Source organism: Lathyrus oleraceus, chromosome 7, assembly GCF_024323335.1.
Source record: "Lathyrus oleraceus cultivar Zhongwan6 chromosome 7, CAAS_Psat_ZW6_1.0, whole genome shotgun sequence".
Classification (NCBI taxonomy): domain Eukaryota; kingdom Viridiplantae; phylum Streptophyta; class Magnoliopsida; order Fabales; family Fabaceae; genus Lathyrus; species Lathyrus oleraceus.
In genome coordinates, this window is record NC_066585.1 from 133,308,076 (window position 1) to 133,332,638 (window position 24,563).

At 39.8% G+C, this 24,563-nt stretch overlaps 6 non-coding genes across 6 annotated transcripts; all 6 read left to right on the top strand.

Annotated features, from left to right (window-relative positions):
* Positions 1-482: 482 nt before the first annotated feature.
* On the top strand, positions 483-555 carry TRNAA-UGC (transfer RNA alanine (anticodon UGC)). Its single transcript has one exon. It is a non-coding gene; the product is annotated as a tRNA-Ala (tRNA).
* Positions 556-2,999: 2,444 nt separating this feature from the next.
* TRNAA-UGC (transfer RNA alanine (anticodon UGC)) lies at positions 3,000-3,072 on the top strand. The gene has a single exon. It is a non-coding gene; the product is annotated as a tRNA-Ala (tRNA).
* A 2,449-nt stretch (positions 3,073-5,521) lies between these two features.
* On the top strand, positions 5,522-5,594 carry TRNAA-UGC (transfer RNA alanine (anticodon UGC)). The gene has a single exon. It is a non-coding gene; the product is annotated as a tRNA-Ala (tRNA).
* A 2,447-nt stretch (positions 5,595-8,041) lies between these two features.
* On the top strand, positions 8,042-8,114 carry TRNAA-UGC (transfer RNA alanine (anticodon UGC)). Its single transcript has one exon. It is a non-coding gene; the product is annotated as a tRNA-Ala (tRNA).
* A 2,446-nt stretch (positions 8,115-10,560) lies between these two features.
* Positions 10,561-10,633, top strand: TRNAA-UGC (transfer RNA alanine (anticodon UGC)). Its single transcript has one exon. It is a non-coding gene; the product is annotated as a tRNA-Ala (tRNA).
* Positions 10,634-13,089: 2,456 nt separating this feature from the next.
* On the top strand, positions 13,090-13,162 carry TRNAA-UGC (transfer RNA alanine (anticodon UGC)). Its single transcript has one exon. It is a non-coding gene; the product is annotated as a tRNA-Ala (tRNA).
* Positions 13,163-24,563: the final 11,401 nt, after the last annotated feature.

Consider the following 24,563-nt stretch of genomic DNA (forward strand, 5'->3'; position numbering starts at 1 on the left):
TTCTTTTTTTGCAGTTGCATTTTTCATTTTCTCTTTCTCTCACACTCAAAGCCTTCATTTATAGCAGCTAGCATTGAGATTGAAGGAATCCGTTCGTGTGGACTGAGTAGAGGCGTTATCGTTGTTCAACATTCGTGATCGCTCCGTAGATTTGCATCAAAGGTTTCAATCGTATCAAGAGGTAAATATTCTATCACTGATCATGCCCATATGTAAGGATCACTATAGGTGAAAATTTTAATTTCCGCTGCGTTTTGGATCGCCGTTCTCCTTCATATATGACTTTTGAAGGGCTAACACAATTATTTAAAAGTAATTTTATTTATAAAAAAAAGAAGATTTAGATTTATTTGACTTTTTTTTGTTCTTTCTTCTTTGCATGAATAAATGTTTTGTATCAAACATGCAACTTATTTACCATTAGTTTTGATGAAATCTTATTGTATTGTTAATTTTAAAAATTCAAGAATAGTTTTATATATGGGGATGTAGCTCAAATGGTAGAGCGCTCGCTTTGCATGCGAGAGGTACAGGGTTCGATCCCCTGCATCTCCAATTAAAGTATTGTTAATCAGTGATGTATGCATAGGAATGACTTAGATTATTATAATTGCTATTTTAGAATTTTCACGTTAGAGAGAGAGAGAGAATCTCGTAATAAAGAAACAAGAGGGAGATGTAAAAAATGAGAACAAAAATATCTTATTAACAAGTGAAAGCATTATGTGACCTGACCTGAGCCAATACTAATGAACCAATTGAACTAGATTTGCTTTTCGAGGAGTGTTGCACAGTGCACCATACATAAGTCACTATAACTTACTAGAAGTCAATTTCCTGCGGTCACTACCTCCAATAACTAGATTCATGAGTCGTTATTAGTGACAACATGAGATACTTCACCCCAACACTTCCCTACCCGACCTTCGTCTTTCTTGTTTGCTAGCTACTGAAAATAGTACAACGATTGCGATTGATGTGCCTCTTGTGGCTCACAAACTGTTTATTTGGGGCTTTTAAGCCGCCGATGATCTCCTTAAGATGTTGTTGCTTTGCAGCTCTCATATTCTGTAATGACTTTTGATCCGTTTTTCATGTGTTATAATATCTTCAATTTTTTACCGCCTCGGAACATGTTTTCCTTTTTTCATCACTTGAGGTTTTAAGGTATGCTTCTACATCTTTAATCTCTTTTTTCATATATCTATTTCACAGTTATATACGTGTCAGGTAAAAAAAGAGTATTTCTCACACACAATAATTGAAAGATGGAGAATCACTCTGTATCATTTTTCCATTCTTTTTTTAATTGTGCTATTTTCCATATAAAATCATTTTAAATGCTTATGTTCACTGGGTGCTAATTTTTCTCAATCAATTTGTTCTAAATTTAGATTGTTAATCCATAATATTGACAGTATCACCTAAAGGTGATTATATTTTTGGTGTAAGCCCTAGAGGCCAATACTTTTGGTACTTGTATCGAATGATTTATTAATAATAAAAGGCTTTTTCTTTATTATGTTTGTTTAATAAAGTCCCTAGGATAGCTAGTCCGTTTAATGTGTCAAGTGTGACTTGATCATGAGATCACATTAAACATAAGGACACTATTCTTAAAGTATCCGTAGTCGAGCTTTATTGTGAAGTGGGATAACGTTAAAGCATTAAGACTATTATGTATATAGACTATTGATCACATCTCATGGACCATGGATAAGGAGTTATCAAGTCTTAAACATAGGTATGAATATTAAGAGTAATATTTATACTGGATTGACCCGCTATGAGAGTACTATATAGAAAGTTATGCAAAGTTTCATAAGTTATTCTCATGGTGATAATGGTGTATACCACCCTTCGACCTGAAACCACTATGGACCCTAGATGTAGAGTCGAGTGCTTTATTGCTGATCAAACGTTTTCCGTAACTGGATAACCATAAAGACAGTTGATGGGTACTCCACGAAGCATGCTGAGGGACATGAGTGACCTAGATGGAATTTGCCCATCCTGTATAACAGGATAAATGTCTATGGGCCCAATATTGAACTGGACAAGGATGACGCGGTCTATGCCTTGTGTTCAATATAGACATAAGGGTAAAAGGGTAATTATGCACATAAGTATTATCACAGAAGGATTTGTCAGATCACATGACATTTTTGTGTCTTGGGTGGCAGTGATGTGTTGCTAGATACCGCTCACTGTTTATTATGTTAAATACGTGATTTAATATAATTGCCAATGCCGCGAAAACCTACAGGGTCACACACAAAGGACGGATTGATGAGAGATAGAGTAACTAAGGAACACCGTAAGGTACGGTGCACTTAAGTGAATTGTAGAACATCGTAAGGTACGGTGTACTTAAATAGAATACGAAATATGGTAAGGTACCATGGGCTTAAGTGATTTTGGGAATATTATAAGATATGGGCCACATACGCTTAAGTGGGCCTTTTAGCTTGAAGCCCACACAAGTGGTTCTATAAATAGAACCCTTGTGCAGAAGCATTCTTTTTTTGCAGTTGCATTTTTCGTTTTCTCTTTCTCTCACACTCAAAGCCTTCATTTATAGCAGCTAGCACTGAGATTGAAGGAATCCGTTCGTGTGGACTGAGTAGAGGCGTTATCGTTGTTCAACGTTCGTGATCGCTCGTAGATTTGCATCAAAGGTTTCAATCGTATCAAGAGGTAAATATTCTATCACTGATCATGCCCATATGTAAGGATCACTATAGGTGAAAATTTTAATTTCCGCTGCGTTTTGGATCGCCGTTCTCCTTCATATATGACTTTTGAAGGGCTAACACAAGTATTTAAAAGTAATTTTATTTATAAAAAAAAAGAAGATTTAGATTTATTTGACTTTTTTTTGTTCTTTCTTCTTTGCATGAATAAATGTTTTGTATCAAACATGCAACTTATTTACCATTAGTTTTGATAAAATCATATTGTATTGTTGATTTTAAAAATTCAAGAATAGTTTTATATATGGGGATGTAGCTCAAATGGTAGAGCGCTCGCTTTGCATGCGAGAGGTACAGGGTTCGATCCCTTGCATCTCCAATTAAAGTATTGTTAATCAGTGATGTATGCATAGGAATGACTTAGATTATTATAATTCCTATTTTAGAATTTTCACGTTAGAGAGAGAGAGAGAGAGAATCTCGTAATAAAGAAACAAGAGGGAGATGTAAAAAATGAGAACAAAAATATCTTATTAACAAGTGAAAGCATTATGTGACCTGACCTGAGCCAATACTAATGAACCAATTGAACTAGATTTGCTTTTCGAGGAGTGTTGCACAGTGCACCATACATAAGTCACTATAACTTACTAGAAGTCAATTTCCTGCGGTCACTACCTCCAATAACTAGATTCATGAGTCGTTATTAGTGACAACATGAGATACTTCACCCCAACACTTCCCTACCCGACCTTCGTCTTTCTTGTTTGCTAGCTACTGAAAATAGTACAACGATTGCGATTGATGTGCCTCTTGTGGCTCACAAACTGTTTATTTGGGGCTTTTAAGCCGCTGTTGATTTCCTTAAGATGTTGTTGCTTTGCAGCTCTCATATTCTGTAATGACTTTTGATCCGTTTTTCATGTGTTATAATATCTTCAATTTTTTACCGCCTCGGAACATGTTTTCCTTTTTTTCATCACTTGAGGTTTTAAGGTATGCTTCTACATCTTTAATCTCTTTTTTCATATATCTATTTCACAGTTATATACGTGTCAGGTAAAAAAAGAGTATTTCTCACACACAATAATTGAAAGATGGAGAATCACTCTGTATCATTTTTCCATTCTTTTTTTAATTGTGCTATTTTCCATATAAAATCATTTTAAATGCTTATGTTCATTGGGTGCTAATTTTTCTCAATCAATTTGTTCTAAATTTAGATTGTTAATCCATAATATTGACAGTATCACCTAAAGGTGATTATATTTTTGGTGTAAGCCTTAGAGGCCAATACTTTTGGTACTTGTATCGAATGATTTATTAATAATAAAAGGCTTTTTCTTTATTATGTTTGTTTAATAAAGTCCCTAGGATAGCTAGTCCGTTTAATGTATCAAGTGTGACTTGATCATGAGATCACATTAAACATAAGGACACTATTCTTAAAGTATCCGTAGTCGAGCTTTATTGTGAAGTGGGATAACATTAAAGCATTAAGACTATTATGTATATAGACTGATGATCACATCTCATGGATCATGGATAAAGAGTTATCAAGTCTTAAACATAGGTATGAATATTAAGAGTAATATTTATACTGGATTGACCCGCTATGAGAGTACTATATAGAAAGTTATGCAAAGTTTCATAAGTTATTCTCATGGTGATAATGGTGTATACCACCCTTCGACCTGAAACCACTATGGACCCTAGATGTAGAGTCGAGTGCTTTGTTGCTGATCAAACGTTTTCCGTAACTGGATAACCATAAAGACAGTTGATGGGTACTCCACGAAGCATGCTGAGGGACATGAGTGACCTAGATGGAATTTGCCCATCCTGTATAACAGGATAAATGTCTATGGGCCCAATATTGAACTGGACAAGGATGACGCGGTCTATGCCTTGTGTTCAATATAGACATAAGGGTAAAAGGGTAATTATGCACATAAGTATTATCACAGAAGGATTTGTCAGATCACATGACATTTTTGTGTCTTGGGTGGCAGTGATGTGTTGCTAGATACCGCTCACTGTTTATTATGTTAAATACGTGATTTAATATAATTGCCAATGCCGTGAAAACCTACAGGGTCACACACAAAGGACGGATTGATGAGAGATAGAGTAACTAAGGAACACCGTAAGGTACGGTGCACTTAAGTGAATTGTAGAACATCGTAAGGTACGGTGTACTTAAATAGAATACGAAATATGGTAAGGTACCATGGGCTTAAGTGATTTTGGGAATATTATAAGATATGGGCCACATACACTTAAGTGGGCCTTTTAGCTTGAAGCCCACACAAGTGGTTCTATAAATAGAACCCTTGTGCATAAGCATTCTTTTTTTGCAGTTGCATTTTTCGTTTTCTCTTTCTCTCACACTCAAAGCCTTCATTTATAGCAGCTAGCACTGAGATTGAAGGAATCCGTTCGTGTGGACTGAGTAGAGGCGTTATCGTTGTTCAACGTTCGTGATCGCTTCGTAGATTTGCATCAAAGGTTTCAATCGTATCAAGAGGTAAATATTCTATCACTGATCATGCCCATATGTAAGGATCACTATAGGTGAAAATTTTAATTTCCGCTGCGTTTTGGATCGCCGTTCTCCTTCATATATGACTTTTGAAGGGCTAACACAATTATTTAAAAGTAATTTTATTTATAAAAAAAAGAAGATTTAGATTTATTTGACTTTTTTTTGTTCTTTCTTCTTTGCATGAATAAATGTTTTGTATCAAACATGCAACTTATTTACCATTAGTTTTGATGAAATCATATTGTATTGTTGATTTTAAAAATTCAAGAATAGTTTTATATATGGGGATGTAGCTCAAATGGTAGAGCGCTCGCTTTGCATGCGAGAGGTACAGGGTTCGATCCCCTGCATCTCCAATTAAAGTATTGTTAATCAGTGATGTATGCATAGGAATGACTTAGATTATTATAATTCCTATTTTAGAATTTTCACGTTAGAGAGAGAGAGAGAGAATCTCGTAATAAAGAAACAAGAGGGAGATGTAAAAAATGAGAACAAAAATATCTTATTAACAAGTGAAAGCATTATGTGACCTGACCTGAGCCAATACTAATGAACCAATTGAACTAGATTTGCTTTTCGAGGAGTGTTGCACAGTGCACCATACATAAGTCACTATAACTTACTAGAAGTCAATTTCCTGCGGTCACTACCTCCAATAACTAGATTCATGAGTCGTTATTAGTGACAACATGAGATACTTCACCCCAACACTTCCCTACCCGACCTTCGTCTTTCTTGTTTGCTAGCTACTGAAAATAGTACAACGATTGCGATTGATGTGCCTCTTGTGGCTCACAAACTGTTTATTTGGGGCTTTTAAGCCGCTGTTGATCTCCTTAAGATGTTGTTGCTTTGCAGCTCTCATATTCTGTAATGACTTTTGATCCGTTTTTCATGTGTTATAATATCTTCAGTTTTTTACCGCCTCGGAACATGTTTTCCTTTTTTTCATCACTTGAGGTTTTAAGGTATGCTTCTACATCTTTAATCTCTTTTTTCATATATCTATTTCACAGTTATATACGTGTCAGGTAAAAAAAGAGTATTTCTCACACACAATAATTGAAAGATGGAGAATCACTCTGTATCATTTTTCCATTCTTTTTTTAATTGTGCTATTTTCCATATAAAATCATTTTAAATGCTTATGTTCATTGGGTGCTAATTTTTCTCAATCAATTTGTTCTAAATTTAGATTGTTAATCCATAATATTGACAGTATCACCTAAAGGTGATTATATTTTTGGTGTAAGCCTTAGAGGCCAATACTTTTGGTACTTGTATCGAATGATTTATTAATAATAAAAGGCTTTTTCTTTATTATGTTTGTTTAATAAAGTCCCTAGGATAGCTAGTCCGTTTAATGTATCAAGTGTGACTTGATCATGAGATCACATTAAACATAAGGACACTATTCTTAAAGTATCCGTAGTCGAGCTTTATTGTGAAGTGGGATAACATTAAAGCATTAAGACTATTATGTATATAGACTGATGATCACATCTCATGGATCATGGATAAAGAGTTATCAAGTCTTAAACATAGGTATGAATATTAAGAGTAATATTTATACTGGATTGACCCGCTATGAGAGTACTATATAGAAAGTTATGCAAAGTTTCATAAGTTATTCTCATGGTGATAATGGTGTATACCACCCTTCGACCTAAAACCACTATGGACCCTAGATGTAGAGTCGAGTGCTTTATTGCTGATCAAACGTTTTCCGTAACTGGATAACCATAAAGACAGTTGATGGGTACTCCACGAAGCATGCTGAGGGACATGAGTGACCTAGATGGAATTTGCCCATCCTGTATAACAGGATAAATGTCTATGGGCCCAATATTGAACTGGACAAGGATGACGCGGTCTATGCCTTGTGTTCAATATAGACATAAGGGTAAAAGGGTAATTATGCACATAAGTATTATCACAGAAGGATTTGTCAGATCACATGACATTTTTGTGTCTTGGGTGGCAGTGATGTGTTGCTAGATACCGCCTACTGTTTATTATGTTAAATACGTGATTTAATATAATTGCCAATGCCGTGAAAACCTACAGGGTCACACACAAAGGACGGATTGATGAGAGATAGAGTAACTAAGGAACACCGTAAGGTACGGTGCACTTAAGTGAATTGTAGAACATCGTAAGGTACGGTGTACTTAAATAGAATACGAAATATGGTAAGGTACCATGGGCTTAAGTGATTTTGGGAATATTATAAGATATGGGCCACATACACTTAAGTGGGCCTTTTAGCTTGAAGCCCACACAAGTGGTTCTATAAATAGAACCCTTGTGCATAAGCATTCTTTTTTTGCAGTTGCATTTTTCGTTTTCTCTTTCTCTCACACTCAAAGCCTTCATTTATAGCAGCTAGCACTGAGATTGAAGGAATCCGTTCGTGTGGACTGAGTAGAGGCGTTATCGTTGTTCAACGTTCGTGATCGCTTCGTAGATTTGCATCAAAGGTTTCAATCGTATCAAGAGGTAAATATTCTATCACTGATCATGCCCATATGTAAGGATCACTATAGGAGAAAATTTTAATTTCCGCTGCGTTTTGGATCACCGTTCTCCTTCATATATGACTTTTGAAGGGCTAACACAAGTATTTAAAAGTAATTTTATTTATAAAAAAAAGAAGATTTAGATTTATTTGACTTTTTTTTGTTCTTTCTTCTTTGCATGAATAAATGTTTTGTATCAAACATGCAACTTATTTACCATTAGTTTTGATGAAATCATATTGTATTGTTGATTTTAAAAATTCAAGAATAGTTTTATATATGGGGATGTAGCTCAAATGGTAGAGCGCTCGCTTTGCATGCGAGAGGTACAGGGTTCGATCCCCTGCATCTCCAATTAAAGTATTGTTAATCAGTGATGTATGCATAGGAATGACTTAGATTATTATAATTCCTATTTTAGAATTTTCACGTTAGAGAGAGAGAGAGAGAATCTCGTAATAAAGAAACAAGAGGGAGATGTAAAAAATGAGAACAAAAATATCTTATTAACAAGTGAAAGCATTATGTGACCTGACCTGAGCCAATACTAATGAACCAATTGAACTAGATTTGCTTTTCGAGGAGTGTTGCACAGTGCACCATACATAAGTCACTATAACTTACTAGAAGTCAATTTCCTGCGGTCACTACCTCCAATAACTAGATTCATGAGTCGTTATTAGTGACAACATGAGATACTTCACCCCAACACTTCCCTACCCGACCTTCGTCTTTCTTGTTTGCTAGCTACTGAAAATAGTACAACGATTGCGATTGATGTGCCTCTTGTGGCTCACAAACTGTTTATTTGGGGCTTTTAAGCCGCTGTTGATCTCCTTAAGATGTTGTTGCTTTGCAGCTCTCATATTCTGTAATGACTTTTGATCCGTTTTTCATGTGTTATAATATCTTCAGTTTTTTACCGCCTCGGAACATGTTTTCCTTTTTTTCATCACTTGAGGTTTTAAGGTATGCTTCTACATCTTTAATCTCTTTTTTCATATATCTATTTCACAGTTATATACGTGTCAGGTAAAAAAAGAGTATTTCTCACACACAATAATTGAAAGATGGAGAATCACTCTGTATCATTTTTCCATTCTTTTTTTAATTGTGCTATTTTCCATATAAAATCATTTTAAATGCTTATGTTCATTGGGTGCTAATTTTTCTCAATCAATTTGTTCTAAATTTAGATTGTTAATCCATAATATTGACAGTATCACCTAAAGGTGATTATATTTTTGGTGTAAGCCTTAGAGGCCAATACTTTTGGTACTTGTATCGAATGATTTATTAATAATAAAAGGTTTTTTTTTTATTATGTTTGTTTAATAAAGTCCCTAGGATAGCTAGTCCGTTTAATGTATCAAGTGTGACTTGTTCATGAGATCACATTAAACATAAGGACACTATTCTTAAAGTATCCGTAGTCGAGCTTTATTGTGAAGTGGGATAACATTAAAGCATTAAGACTATTATGTATACAGACTGATGATCACATCTCATGGATCATGGATAAGGAGTTATCAAGTCTTAAACATAGGTATGAATATTAAGAGTAATATTTATACTGGATTGACCCGCTATGAGAGTACTATATAGAAAGTTATGCAAAGTTTCATAAGTTATTCTCATGGTGATAATGGTGTATACCACCCTTCGACCTGAAACCACTATGGACCCTAGGTGTAGAGTCGAGTGCTTTATTGCTGATCAAACGTTTTCCGTAACTGGATAACCATAAAGACAGTTGATGGGTACTCCACGAAGCATGCTGAGGGACATGAGTGACCTAGATGGAATTTGCCCATCCTGTATAACAGGATAAATGTCTATGGGCCCAATATTGAACTGGACAAGGATGACGCGGTCTATGCCTTGTGTTCAATATAGACATAAGGGTAAAAGGGTAATTATGCACATAAGTATTATCACAGAAGGATTTGTCAGATCACATGACATTTTTGTGTCTTGGGTGGCAATGATGTGTTGCTAGATACCGCTCACTGTTTATTATGTTAAATACGTGATTTAATATAATTGCCAATGCCGTGAAAACCTACAGGGTCACACACAAAGGACGGATTGATGAGAGATAGAGTAACTAAGGAACACCGTAAGGTACGGTGCACTTAAGTGAATTGTAGAACATCGTAAGGTACGGTGTACTTAAATAGAATACGAAATATGGTAAGGTACCATGGGCTTAAGTGATTTTGGGAATATTATAAGATATGGGCCACATACACTTAAGTGGGCCTTTTAGCTTGAAGCCCACACAAGTGGTTCTATAAATAGAACCCTTGTGCATAAGCATTCTTTTTTTGCAGTTGCATTTTTTGTTTTCTCTTTCTCTCACACTCAAAGCCTTCATTTATAGCAGCTAGCACTGAGATTGAAGGAATCCGTTCGTGTGGACTGAGTAGAGGCGTTATCGTTGTTCAACGTTCGTGATCGCTACGTAGATTTGCATCAAAGGTTTCAATCGTATCAAGAGGTAAATATTCTATCACTGATCATGCCCATATGTAAGGATCACTATAGGAGAAAATTTTAATTTCCGCTGCGTTTTGGATCGCCGTTCTCCTTCATGTATGACTTTTGAAGGGCTAACACAAGTATTTAAAAGTAATTTTATTTATAAAAAAAAGAAGATTTTGATTTATTTGACTTTTTTTTTTCTTTCTTCTTTGCATGAATAAATGTTTTGTATCAAACATGCAACTTATTTACCATTAGTTTTGATGAAATCATATTGTATTGTTGATTTTAAAAATTCAAGAATAGTTTTATATATGGGGATGTAGCTCAAATGGTAAAGTGCTCGCTTTGCATGCGAGAGGTACAGGGTTCGATCCCCTGCATCTCCAATTAAAGTATTGTTAATCAGTGATGTATGCATAGGAATGACTTAGATTATTATAATTCCTATTTTAGAATTTTCACGTTAGAGAGAGAGAGAGAGAGAGAGAGAATCTCGTAATAAAGAAACAAGAGGGAGATGTAAAAAATGAGAACAAAAATATCTTATTAACAAGTGAAAGCATTATGTGACCTGACCTGAGCCAATACTAATGAACCAATTGAACTAGATTTGCTTTTCGAGGAGTGTTGCACAGTGCACCATACATAAGTCACTATAACTTACTAGAAGTCAATTTCCTGCGGTCACTACCTCCAATAACTAGATTCATGAGTCGTTATTAGTGACAACATGAGATACTTCACCCCAACACTTCTCTATCCGACCTTCGTCTTTCTTGTTTGCTAGCTACTGAAAATAGTACAACGATTGCGATTGATGTGCCTCTTGTGGCTCTCAAACTGTTTATTTGGGGCTTTTAAGCCGCTGTTTATCTCCTTAAGATGTTGTTGCTTTGCAGCTCTCATATTCTGTAATGACTTTTGATCCGTTTTTCATGTGTTATAATATCTTCAGTTTTTTACCGCCTCGGAATATGTTTTCCTTTTTTTCATCACTTGAGGTTTTAAGGTATGCTTCTACATCTTTAATCTCTTTTTTCATATATCTATTTCACAGTTATATACGTGTCAGGTAAAAAAAGAGTATTTCTCACACACAATAATTGAAAGATGGAGAATCACTCTGTATCATTTTTCCATTCTTTTTTTAATTGTGCTATTTTCCATATAAAATCATTTTAAATGCTTATGTTCATTGGGTGCTAATTTTTCTCAATCAATTTGTTCTAAATTTAGATTGTTAATCCATAATATTGACAGTATCACCTAAAGGTGATTATATTTTTGGTGTAAGCCTTAGAGGCCAATACTTTTGGTACTTGTATTGAATGATTTATTAATAATAAAAGGCTTTTTCTTTATTATGTTTGTTTAATAAAGTCCCTAGGATAGCTAGTCCGTTTAATGTGTCAAGTGTGACTTGATCATGAGATCACATTAAACATAAGGACATTATTCTTAAAGTATCCGTAGTCGAGCTTTATTGTGAAGTGGGATAACGTTAAAGCATTAAGACTATTATGTATATAGACTGATGATCACATCTCATGGATCATGGATAAAGAGTTATCAAGTCTTAAACATAGGTATGAATATTAAGAGTAATATTTATACTGGATTGACCCGCTATGAGAGTACTATATAGAAAGTTATGCAAAGTTTCATAAGTTATTCTCATGGTGATAATGGTGTATACCACCCTTCGACCTGAAACCACTATGGACCCTAGATGTAGAGTCGAGTGCTTTATTGCTGATCAAACGTTTTCCGTAACTGGATAACCATAAAGACAGTTGATGGGTACTCCACGAAGCATGCTGAGGGACATGAGTGACCTAGATGGAATTTGCCCATCCTGTATAACAGGATAAATGTCTATGGGCCCAATATTGAACTGGACAAGGATGACGCGGTCTATGCCTTGTGTTCAATATAGACATAAGGGTAAAAGGGTAATTATGCACACAAGTATTATCACAGAAGGATTTGTCAGATCACATGACATATTTTGTGTCTTGGGTGGCAGTGATGTGTTGCTAGATACCGCGCACTGTTTATTATGTTAAATACGTGATTTAATATAATTGCCAATGCCGCGAAAACCTAAAGGGTCACACACAAAGGACGGATTGATGAGAGATAGAGTAACTAAGGAACATCGTAAGGTACGGTGCACTTAAGTGAATTGTAGAACATCGTAAGGTACGGTGTACTTAAATAGAATACGAAATATGGTAAGGTACCATGGGCTTAAGTGATTTTGGGAATATTATAAGATATGGGCCACATACACTTAAGTGGGCCTTTTAGCTTGAAGCCCACACAAGTGGTTCTATAAATAGAACCCTTGTGCATAAGCATTCTTTTTTTGCAGTTGCATTTTTCGTTTTCTCTTTCTCTCACACTCAAAGCCTTCATTTATAGCAGCTAGCACTGAGATTGAAGGAATCCGTTCGTGTGGACTGAGTAGAGGCGTTATCGTTGTTCAACGTTCGTGATCGCTTCGTAGATTTGCATCAAAGGTTTCAATCGTATCAAGAGGTTAATATTCTATCACTGATCATGCCCATATGTAAGGATCACTATAGGAGAAAATTTTAATTTCCGCTGCGTTTTGGATCGCTGTTCTCCTTCATATATGACTTTTGAAGGGCTAACACAAGTATTTAAAAGTAATTTTATTTATAAAAAAAAGAAGGGTTAGATTTATTTGACTTTTTTTTGTTCTTTCTTCTTTGCATGAATAAATGTTTTGTATCAAACATGCAACTTATTTACCATTAGTTTTGATGAAATCATATTGTATTGTTGATTTTAAAAATTCAAGAATAGTTTTATATATGGGGATGTAGCTCAAATGGTAGAGCGCTCGCTTTGCATGCGAGAGGTACAGGGTTCGATCCCCTGCATCTCCAATTAAAGTATTGTTAATTCCACAGGGAGATGTAAAAAATGAGAGAGAGAGAGACTTAGATTATTGTTAATTCCACAGCTCAAATGACTTAGATTATTATAATTCCTATTTTAGAATTTTCACGTTAGAGAGAGAGAGAGACAGAGAATCTCGTAATAAACAAACAAGAGGGAGATGTAAAAAATGAGAACAAAAATATCTTATTAACAAGTGAAAGAATTATGTGACCTGACCTGAGCCAACACTAATGAACCAATTGAACTAGATTTGCTTTTCGAGAAGTGTTGCACAGTGCACCATACATAAGTCACTATAACTTACTAGAAGTCAATTTCCTGCGGTCACTACCTGTCGCATTACGCGAAAAACCGGCGGGAAAAGACACAGAGCCGCCACCGTGCGTTATTTATCCCAAAAGAGGGAAAGGAAACGCTCGAAGTAAACCTGGAAAAGACATGGTCTCGCGACCAGAGAAAGATGGGATCGGGAGTCGGTTATGCGAAGGGAAGGTATTAGCACCCCTACGCATCCGTCGTACTAGATGAGATCCACGCTCAGAAAGAAAGGATAAAGGTTGCTAAAAACTGCTCACACACTGCACAGGGCTAGAAGGAAACACAGAAAAACGAAAGAAACGGGACTCGGCAGGATATCGCATCCTGGGCCTACGTAGTCTGTCAGACACAGACATCAGAGTCGACGTAGTTCGGGACAGGGGAAGCGTGCTCGCTGGGATGTCGCATCCTATGCATACGTATCTTCTCTAACCAGAGAAGAATCAGGGCACTCGTAGCTCGGCTAACGCACGCCAAACAAAACACAAACAGAAAACCGACTGCCAATCGCTGGACTTACGTCAGACTCCACACAAACAGGCAAACATGGAAACCGAATGCCAATCGCTGGACTTACATCAGACTCCGAACCAACAAACACACACACAGGAAACCGACTACCAATCGCTGGACTTATGTCAGACTCCAACAAGCAAACAAGACACAGGAAACCAACTGCCAATCGCTGGACTTACGTCAGACTCCAAACACACACAAAGGGGTTGAAAAAGAAAAAGGGCGCCCGGAGAGATCAGCTCAATCTTCTGCCTACGTACCTCATCTGGTATGAGGATCAGGGCGACTTAGTTCCCCTTAACAGGGAAAGAACTTCTAACCTAACCAGAGACAAAGGGAGACACAAACTACTAGGGAGACTACGACTCGAGCCTAGAAGTTGTCATGCATGCGATCCCTGTGTTAAGGTTTCTACCTAACTTGCACAGGAAGCAAGCTATCCTAAACAGCACAGGCAAATACATACAAGCACAAAAAAGCAAGCACACACACTATATGCAAACAATTGGGCTCATACAAGGTTAGGCTGTAAACACAAGCCAACTGGAATCGGGTGTAGTTAGCTCTTAACCCTAACATTGAGAGTTAGGGTGAAGCAGATGAAATAGGAAGTGAGGGTAAGACCTCACAGCTCTTATCCCTGGCATGGGAGAGCTTCAGACAAATGAAAGTGTGGGAGTTCAGAATGTAGGAACTCTTCTCCATAGATGACTGACACAACAAAGATCTTGGGTTATTATCCACAATGCATCAACACAAGGTGTGTGAGCAAGGTGAATGACACAACTGAATAGCAGGGGATGGATTGCACATCCCTTCTATCTGCCAATTGCCTCTTAAGAGGTCTTTACCTGCTTGGCACAAAAATAAACATTCACAAGCATTGCCTCTTAAGGAGGGCTTCAGACAGGTGCCTGCCCACATAACAGGACAGGTCTTCCAGACTACATGAAGTCAAAGGAATTATACCTCAGTGGTTAAGCAACCAAGCAAAGCAAAAGCAAGTTCAAAAGAACTCAAAGCAACTTAAGTACCTCTTGAAGAACAGAGGTTGGATTCAGCTTGCTTCAAGGCTTGTAAAGCTCCAGAATCCTTCTATAATGCTTGTGGATGCGATTGGTGATGAATTAGAAACTCAAACGCACATGAATTCAGCTGAATTTCCAACTGTCATGGATGCTCCAAGCTATGAACATGAACAAGAATGCCACGATTTCCTCTGCTTCCACGTCCAAATATGCTCAATTATGCTTCATGATGATGAATTGAGCAAGGAAAAGTGTTCATGTATGAAGAAATTTGGAAAAAGTTTGAGAGAAAATTTTTGGAGAATTTTGATTCTAGATCTGAAATTGATGATTCTGATCAAAACAGTTAGGATTAAGTACTTATACCTCATGCTAATCATGTTTAACAACAACTTAAGCCAAATGCAAGTGTGATTAGTGAGTTGGAAGGTGCTTGTGCAAAAATGAAATTCTCCCTTCATGCACCCCCATGCACGTGAACAGTACATGTTCTTGGCTCAAAATGCCTTAAAACCATCCCTTGCAAGCTTTTGAATTGATTTGATATGCATATGTTCCACAAAAATGATTTTATGCAATTTCCTCCCAAAATCTTCATGAATGAACCAAAGGCCATGCAATGAGATTTTATGCCATGTGATGATATGCTTGGAAAATACATGTTATAAGGATCAAAGTGCAAAAAGAACCACTCAATTTGGAGTTTTTGTTTGAAAGTTATGCTCATTTGAAGTTTAAACCACACTTTGCCATGATTGGACCATATCTCCTCAACCACACATGAGAAATCCATGATCTTGGACTTTTTGGAAATGGGAGAGAAAGATCTTCAACTTTTATGTTGGACAAAATTTCATTTGAAGCTTTCTTAATGATGTAATCTTGAGTTGAAGTTGGTCCAAAATCTTTCCATTTTTGGAAAGTTCAAATTACAGGTCACCTGCTATTTTTGGAAAGTCTTGATCTGACTTCAAATTCTTCAATGTTGATGTTTGAAATGTCAAATGAGACTTGTTTGAACATGAATGAATCATCTCTAACCTCTTCCTACTTCCAAATCCATGGTTGACTATGCAGTCGACTTCTGTTGACTTTTGTGGGCCTCAGATGATTTGCACATGGACTGATGAATTCTGAGCCTTCAGCACTTGGCCAAACTACTTCAAAATGATCCTTGGGTCATATGAACTCATGGGAATCACCCTAGGGCTTTGATCTCATGGAGAATGCTCTTGTGGCCTTGCACAGTTGAATCTCCTGACCAGTCTTGCCTGATGCAATGCAATGGACTATGCAATATGAATGCAATGTTAATGACCTAAAACTGTATATACAAATGGGAGGTGCAAATTTGAGGTGCTACAGCTGCCCCTATTCAATCAACTGGAAACCTGAATGGATGATAGCAACGGCTGTCAGACCTTCAAGGTAAACAGGGATTGAGTACCGAAGAACCGTAGAAATTTGCACCCTGCGGGGATCCAAGAAAGGAAAATTCACCAACGGAAGCTTCCACTGGGATTTTGATTTTTTTTCAGAAAAAAGGAACCACATCCAGACATCGAAAGATGATGAAGGGGAATAGAAATCACAACTAGACGCCAACGGACGACTAGGAAAAACTCGACGTTTATCGACACCAACGGAGAGGTGACCAGACATCCACGGATGAATGGGAATACTCGACCAGACGTCAACGGACGAACGGGAAAAACTCGACGTTTACCAATACCAACGGAGAGGTGACCAGACATCAACGGATGAATGGGAAGACTCGACCAGACGTCAACGGACAAACGGGAGAAGCTCAACGTTTATCGACACCAACGGAGAGGTGACCAGACACCAACGGATGAATGGGAAGACTCGACCAGACGTCAACAGACAAACGGGAGAAACTCGACGTTTATCGACACCAACGGAGAGGTGACCCGACATCAACGGATGAACTGGGAAGACTCGACCAGACGTCAACGGACGAACGGGAGAAGCTCGACGTTTATCGACACCAACGGAGAGGTGACCAGACATCAACGGATGAATGGGAAGACTCGACCAGACGTCAACGGAGGAACGGGAGAAGCTCGACGTTTATCGACACCAACGGAGAGGTGACCAGACATTAACAAATGAACTGGGAGAAAGAGATACAACCAAACGTCAACGGACGAATGGGAAAAACTCAACGTTTACCGACACCAACGGAGAGGTGACCAGACATCAACGGATGAATGGGAAGAGTCAATGTTTACAGACACCGAAACAATGGTGCTTACCGACACCAAAGAAAGAACACACACGGGTATGGACATGACACCTACCGGTATCAGAAGGATGACATCTACATATGTCAAGGCAAGGCCAGACACTTGTTGGGGATCTCACTGAGGAGAATCAAGCTTTCCTCTCACCTGCGGGTGAGGAAATAAACCTCTGGGGAATTACCACTCTTGAATGCTATCTGTCAAGAGCAACTGTAGCAAATGTGCCGTACAGATGTTGAACAATGGTCCGCCTCTGCTAGGGATGTGGTCCAATCAGGTTTAACACATGAATGCATATGTTTGAATTTTTCTATGGCGTAATGCTCCACGTTGAATGGAAATGCTACGCTATTTGAGGATGCAATGATCACTACATGAAAGATGCAAATGATGAAAACTCCTGCTGGGGAGCACAGGTCGCTCCTCTGAGTGCACACATCTGATTAGATTCTCCGACTCAGTGGGGAGATGCACTGCTGGGGGTGCTTTGCTGATCCGGTACTCTGGAGACGGCAGAGGAAACCAAGTCAACTCTGGGGAGACTCTGTCTGAGGAACACGCCAACTTCTCAACCGTGCTGGCGAATAGCATTGCTGCTGGAGAAAGGATAAATCCCACCGGGGATGACTTCCACTGAATCCAATCCACTGAGGGACCCCGCTAGGGGAAACAACCAATGCTCACCTCTACTGGGGATAACTGCCAACCCACGAGCAGAATAAACTCTACTGGGGATAATTTCACCGAACATGATCCGCTTGGGGACTTTGCTGGGGAAAACCATCAACGCAAACTTCTGCTGGGAAGACTACCCATTTCAAAATAGCTGGGGAGACAATCACAACCCTGCTGGGAAAAGGCATTCACGACCATGCTGAGGAAGGCAGTACTTCATACCCAGACTGCTGAGGAACAGACTACTCACTGATACCTCCGTTGGGGATACAACCTTCAGACTCAGTGGGGAGACACCGATCTCGAATCTGCTGTGGAGATAACACTCCCAAATCCACTAGGGAGATACGGCTTATTTGACACGGAACGCCCATCGATTCGTCGAACACCGGCATTCATTATCTAACCACAGTGTCAACTTTCCACTCTTGAGAGACTCCCAGACTCATCCGGTCTTTTCGGATCCATCACCTAGTATTCTCGTCTCTTCCTTGCTTTGAGACGAATGATCTCCTCAGATTCGGGCAAACTCTCCAATCTTCAGACTTTGAAGAGTCTTCTTGATTACCCTCTAGGATCGTCGTTGCAATTCTTTCATCTCTTCACCGTTCTTCTATCCCTTGCCCTTGATTGGACTCTGCAGGGATCTTCTGTCAAAGTGTTACCCATCACAAACTGCAAGTGGGTGGATATATCTAACAGCACCTGCACAAGAGATCGTTAGATAAAAGCGTGCCCCAGGCGTGCCAACATTTTAACACCTAGGTCACTCAAACTTCCGAATAAGATTTCCCGATTTCAATCTTATAAGCATGCATCAGAAGGAACCTCTATATTTCAAAATGCAAATATGCTTATAAAAAATAAACGGATGTTTTTGCAATCAAAGCGGTCATGAAAACAAAAACAAAATTATTTGACTGAACACGCATTTATTGACTGAAAAAAAAGGTGGCTCAAAACCGAGCAACACACAGGAAGCAATCCCTGGAAAGAGGTGATTGCGCACAAAAGGAAAAATCTATCCTAATGGCAATGTGAAACCGTGATCTCATCGGGTTTCAACTCGGTTACACCCCATATGTCCTCAAGACTTTCCGCACTTTCTGTCTTCTGAACCAGACGCTTCCGATCGATCTCTGTCGGGGATTATCCATGATGTCTTATCCAAAGCACAAATGACCATGCTAGACGCAGTTGTTCGTTTCATTCCCTCTTTTGCCTGGACCGCCCTTTCGGGTTTTCAGTCCACCGGGATACCCTTTTTTTCCCAAGCCGCCCTTGTAGGGTTTTCGACTTGCCGGGTGTACAAATTCTTTTCATTCTTTATCCCTAACTTTTGCCCGAACCTTTTCCTTTTTTTTCTTTGGTTCGCCGGGATGCCCATTTTTGCCTGGACTCTTTTATTCTTTTCGTCCAGCGGGTCTCTCTTACGAAGTATCTTTTAACTGCGTCCGCATTCACAAGGGATGGAGAATCCTCGTCATCCATGGTCGTCAACAACAAGGCTCCACCAGAGAAAACCTTCTTGACCATGAATGGACCTTCATAATTGTGTGTCCACTTGCCCCTACGATCGTTGAGGAGGAAGGATCCTTTTCAACAACGCGTCTCCCACATGACACGCACGAAGTTGCACTTTTCAGCCACAAGCACGTTTCATTCACTGGGTACAACTGCTCATGACAAATGACTGCCAGTCTTTTTTCCTCAATAGGGCTCCCTTCACACCGAGTCCTTATCCACTCAGCCTTTTCCAATTTTACGCCCACCAGGACTCTCCACAATGGGATCTAGACTTCAGTAAGTAATACCACTTCTATCCCATACACGAGCGAGCGCGGCGTTGCCCCAGTAGACGTACGCACCGAAGATCGATACCCAGGATACAAGCTTCGTACTCAACCACCATTGTTGGTGCATTCAAATGTTATCTGGGCAACAAAAGGAATGTGGGATCTTTTCGACGTAACCAAAACGGCGCTAACTCATCCACATTAACCTCCCCCCATCAGACATCAGAATCCGTTCGGATTCAGGGTCAGGCCCCTCCTCCGGGATCGGTTCCTCAGAATCTTTCGATTTGAGCACCTCGAGATGTCCTCATCAGGGAACTCAAACTTCCTTGGTTGATAATCCTCAATGGGTTGCGGGGCGATGTAATCGGACAATACACTCCCCTCGATTGCTTTCTGAGAGGTATACTGAATATCGTATTTAGTCAACATCATTTGCCCTCTCGCCACCCGTCCGGTCAATGCTGACTTCTCAAACGCATACTTGATCGGATCCATCTTGGACATCCACAAAGTGGTACGAACCAGCATACACTGTCTCAGTCGGCGAGCAGCCTATGCCAAAGTACAACAAGTTTTCTCGAGCAGTGAATGTATTGTTTCACAGTCGATAAACTTTTTGCTAAGGTAAATTGCATGCTCTTTTCGACCAGACTCGTCATGCTGACACAATACGCACCTCATAGACACCTCGAGAGCTGTCAAGTACAGAATTAACAGTTGTTCCTTCCACAGGAGGCATCAGAATCAGAGGTTCCTGCAACTTATTCTTTTATCTTTCAATGCCCCTTGGCAATCATTATCCACCTGACCGTTTTCTCCCTTTTTCTTGAATGGGTTCCCACGTGGCTATCAGATGAAATATGAACCGTGAAATGCAGTTCAATCTATCTAAGAAAACACGAACCTTTTTTTCTGTTCTCGGTTCAGGCATTTCTTATATTGCTTTTTTCTTTCTTTTTTTTTTTTTAGCAGGATCGACCTCGATTCCTCTTTCGCTCACAATAAACCTCAGCAGTTTACCGGACAACACTCCACAAGTGCACTGATGCGGACTCAACCTCAGTCTGAGTTGTCTCAATCCGGTCAAACAACTTGCCCCGGATGCCCCTCTCCTGTTTGGGACTTTGCTATCATGTCATCAACATAGCATTTGATTCCACGATGAATCATATCATGAAACAAAGTCACCATGGCTCTTTGATACATGGCCCCGACGCTTCTTGAGACTGAACGACATCACCTTATAACGCAAAGTGCCCCATGGTATGATGGACGTTGTTTTCTCCATATCATCTGGCGACATTTTGATCTGACTACAGCCAACAAAGCCATCCATGAAGGAAAACACCGAGAACTGAGTTGTACTATCAACTAATACATCAATGTGACATACTGGGGATTCCTCTTTCGAACTAGCTCTGTTCACACCTCGGTAGTCCACACACGTTCTCACCTTCTCATCCTTTTCCGGCACCGGCTTCTGTTTCACTGGAGGACTGTCTTCTCTCAATGGTAGCTTGTGCGCCACGACATCGATATTCCACCCTGGCATATTTTGATAAGACTGGGCGAAGATATCGACATACTCTTTCAACAGTGCTACCATTCTGCTCTTGACATTTCTCTGAAGCGGCCCCAACTTTCACTTTTTGACCTCCTCGGTGCCTGGATTAACAATCTCAACTCGCTCCTCGTGCGGTTGAATCACCTTCTCCGCTTGTCTTAACAACCTGGCTAATCTTCCAGCAGATCACAATCTTCTTCGCCTTCTTCTTCGGCATGACAGATCGGATTGTCGAAGTCATACAGAGGTGTAACCGAATTGTTATCAATGAGATCAGGAGGATAATCACTTTTGAGGTCGGAACAAGATGAATCAAAAGGAAAAAAAATTGAAAATACACATTGCCATTTTTATTTTATTTTTTTAAACTGCAAAAAGAAATGAAAGACAGGGAGCACCGCTTTTACTACAAAAACATCCATTTATTAATGATGCAAAATGTTGCACAATGAAACACATGAGATGGCCCTTACAATGGACCATTACGTTTCGGACAAAATGTATGGCTTTCATGCAAACAAAATTGAAAAACAGAAATACTACACTTCAGGATGAGTGACAATGATGATCTTGGAGGCCTTCCAGTTTCCTGGTACGCACGATTTTATCCACGACTCGAGCTCGCGGTCACTGTCAATCTCTTCACCCACTGTATAGGCGTGACCAGGATCCAGCATTCCTGCCCTGACGAAGGTGTACGGTGGACGACGTCCTCTGTTTTGTCTAGACGACTCTTGATCTGGCTGATAGCCGACCTCGAACATATCCTCTTTCACCATAATGTCTATGATCCTTCCCCAGCCTAGGGCTTCTCCGTTCTTCACCACTTCCATGGCCTGCTTGTAAGAAGAAATGGACAGCTTCTTCTCTTTATCAGCACAGATGGCCCTCTCCACCTTGACGGTTTCAACTGCCTGACTTGGTGTTTCAAATTTTTCACCGTCCATTTCTACTTCCATCATCCTCTGAATCGTTTCCCCCATCACTACACACCCGTTTGTGGCGACGGCCGCACAACAGTTATCAACACTAGGGAATGCTCCACTCTTCATCAGATATTTTGGGACCCCAGACTTTGGAATTTTTAACTGATCCCCATCAGTCACCTCTATTCCTCTCTTGTCCCTTGACATCACTTTCACCTCTACAGGACCTGGCATGGGGTTGGCGTTAACATTCAGTATCTGTGCCAAACTGATAGCCTTAGAATCCACCATATCTTGGACGACATGCTTAAAGGCTCTACAACCCTCAATGTTATGTCCTGGTGCCCCAGAATAGAACTCGCACTTGGCATTCTCATCGTAGTTTGCAGGCCTCTGATGCAGTTCTACAGGAACCAATATCCTCGACCGAACTAACCCAAGATCCCTCAACCTTTTGAACATAAGGGTATAAGTCACGGGTGGCTTATCAAACTGACGATCCGCCTTCCCCTTCTTCACTTGGCCCTTAGCTTTCGGTGCTTTTTGTTGAGGTGGCGGTTGTTGCTGTTGTACAGGTGGATTACCAACAGGAGTTGTTACAGTAGAAGCATAAGGGTGGTAACGATCCTGACCGCGTTCTTTTTTGGCATGCACACCACTTGACTCAACCTCCTTCTCGGGCTGACCACTGCCAGAGGGCTTCTTTACTACGGATGACGGAGCCTTTCCCTAAACTTTCTCCGTAATCAGCCATTTCTCAATCCTCTCCAACCTCTCAGCAATTGCTTTCTGCCCCAAGGCGAGCCCTTGCACGACTTTGAACAACTCCCCCATCATCTCTTTCAATTCGAGATGTCGGCGTTGGGTGGATCCATCAGCTTGGATTTGTTGAGTCTGGCAGGATATCTGAACGGAAGAGCTATGCGCACCGGTTGGATACTGACACCTACAAAACAGCAAACAGGTTAATATGACTCACACATGTAATGTCTATCCGTATGAGGAAAATTCTGTCCTTTGATTCTGGTTTCATCGAGACGGATAATAGTTCCACAATAACATTCTGACATCAGGATGTCTCTCAACCAAAATTTCAATCAAAAAAATGGACCCTGAGTACGGATAGACATGGGTTAAATGCAGATGAATGCAAAATGGGACTGATGCAAATGCATGCAGGCAGGTCACTGTGCCATCTCCCAAGTCATCTGAGGATCCATCAAGTCTCTGAACCAGTCACAATCATCTGAGGGCCCATGTAACCGCAAATCCAACTTGTGGAGTTCCGAAATAAACGGAACCGGAGGTTACATCACTATCATCACAGGAACATCCACTGAACGGATGACAACCAGATCCTCTGAACGAGTACTCTCAAATTCAACCCGGGGATCCGAAATAAACGGAACCCGCTGATAGATATCACGGACAGAATTCCGGCGTGTCAGAAGTAAGTACCCATAAGTTCATTTGAACCATAGTCACCAAATGTACCTGCAAATGATTCAATCCCTCCCTGCTCACGGGTGTCATCTAGGCCAGGGTAAGGTCAAGAGAAACGCAGGATAAACAACCCTTTCAAGAATATCATCATGTACACACCAGATGTATGCAACGATAATACCCCATCAGGATCTGAACTGCTCGTGATATCATGTTCCGCTAAGTGGCGCAATACCACCCGCTTCCCATGAATCACTCTATTCCTAAGTGTCCTAGAGTTCACTCATAGCCTGGGTATTGGGCCTTTTACCTCTTGTAACTCCCACCCCACAGAGAGACAAACACACAGCCAGCACAATGAAAGTATGATGCATGCAAACATAAATGCAAACATAAATATAAACACAAACGATCACATCATAATCATAAATGCAATAAATAAACAGCAAAAGCAACCAAACCCTATCCTAAAGAGCGCTAGGACTAACTCGCTTAGGGAAGATGGACCAGCAAGAGGTCAACTTCTATTAAGTCCCCAGCAGAGTCGCCAGCTGTCGCATTACGCGAAAAACCGGCGGGAAAAGACACAGAGCCGCCACCGTGCGTTATTTATCCCAAAAGAGGAAAAGGAAACGCTCGAAGTAAACCTGGAAAAGACATGGTCTCGCGACCAGAGAAAGATGGGATCGGGAGTCGGTTATGCGAAGGGAAGGTATAAGCACCCCTACGCATCCGTCGTACTCGACGAGATCCACGCTCAGAAAGAAAGGATAAAGGTTGCTAAAAACTGCTCACACACTGCACAAGGCTGGAAGGAAACACAGAAAAACGAAAGAAACGGGACTCGGCAGG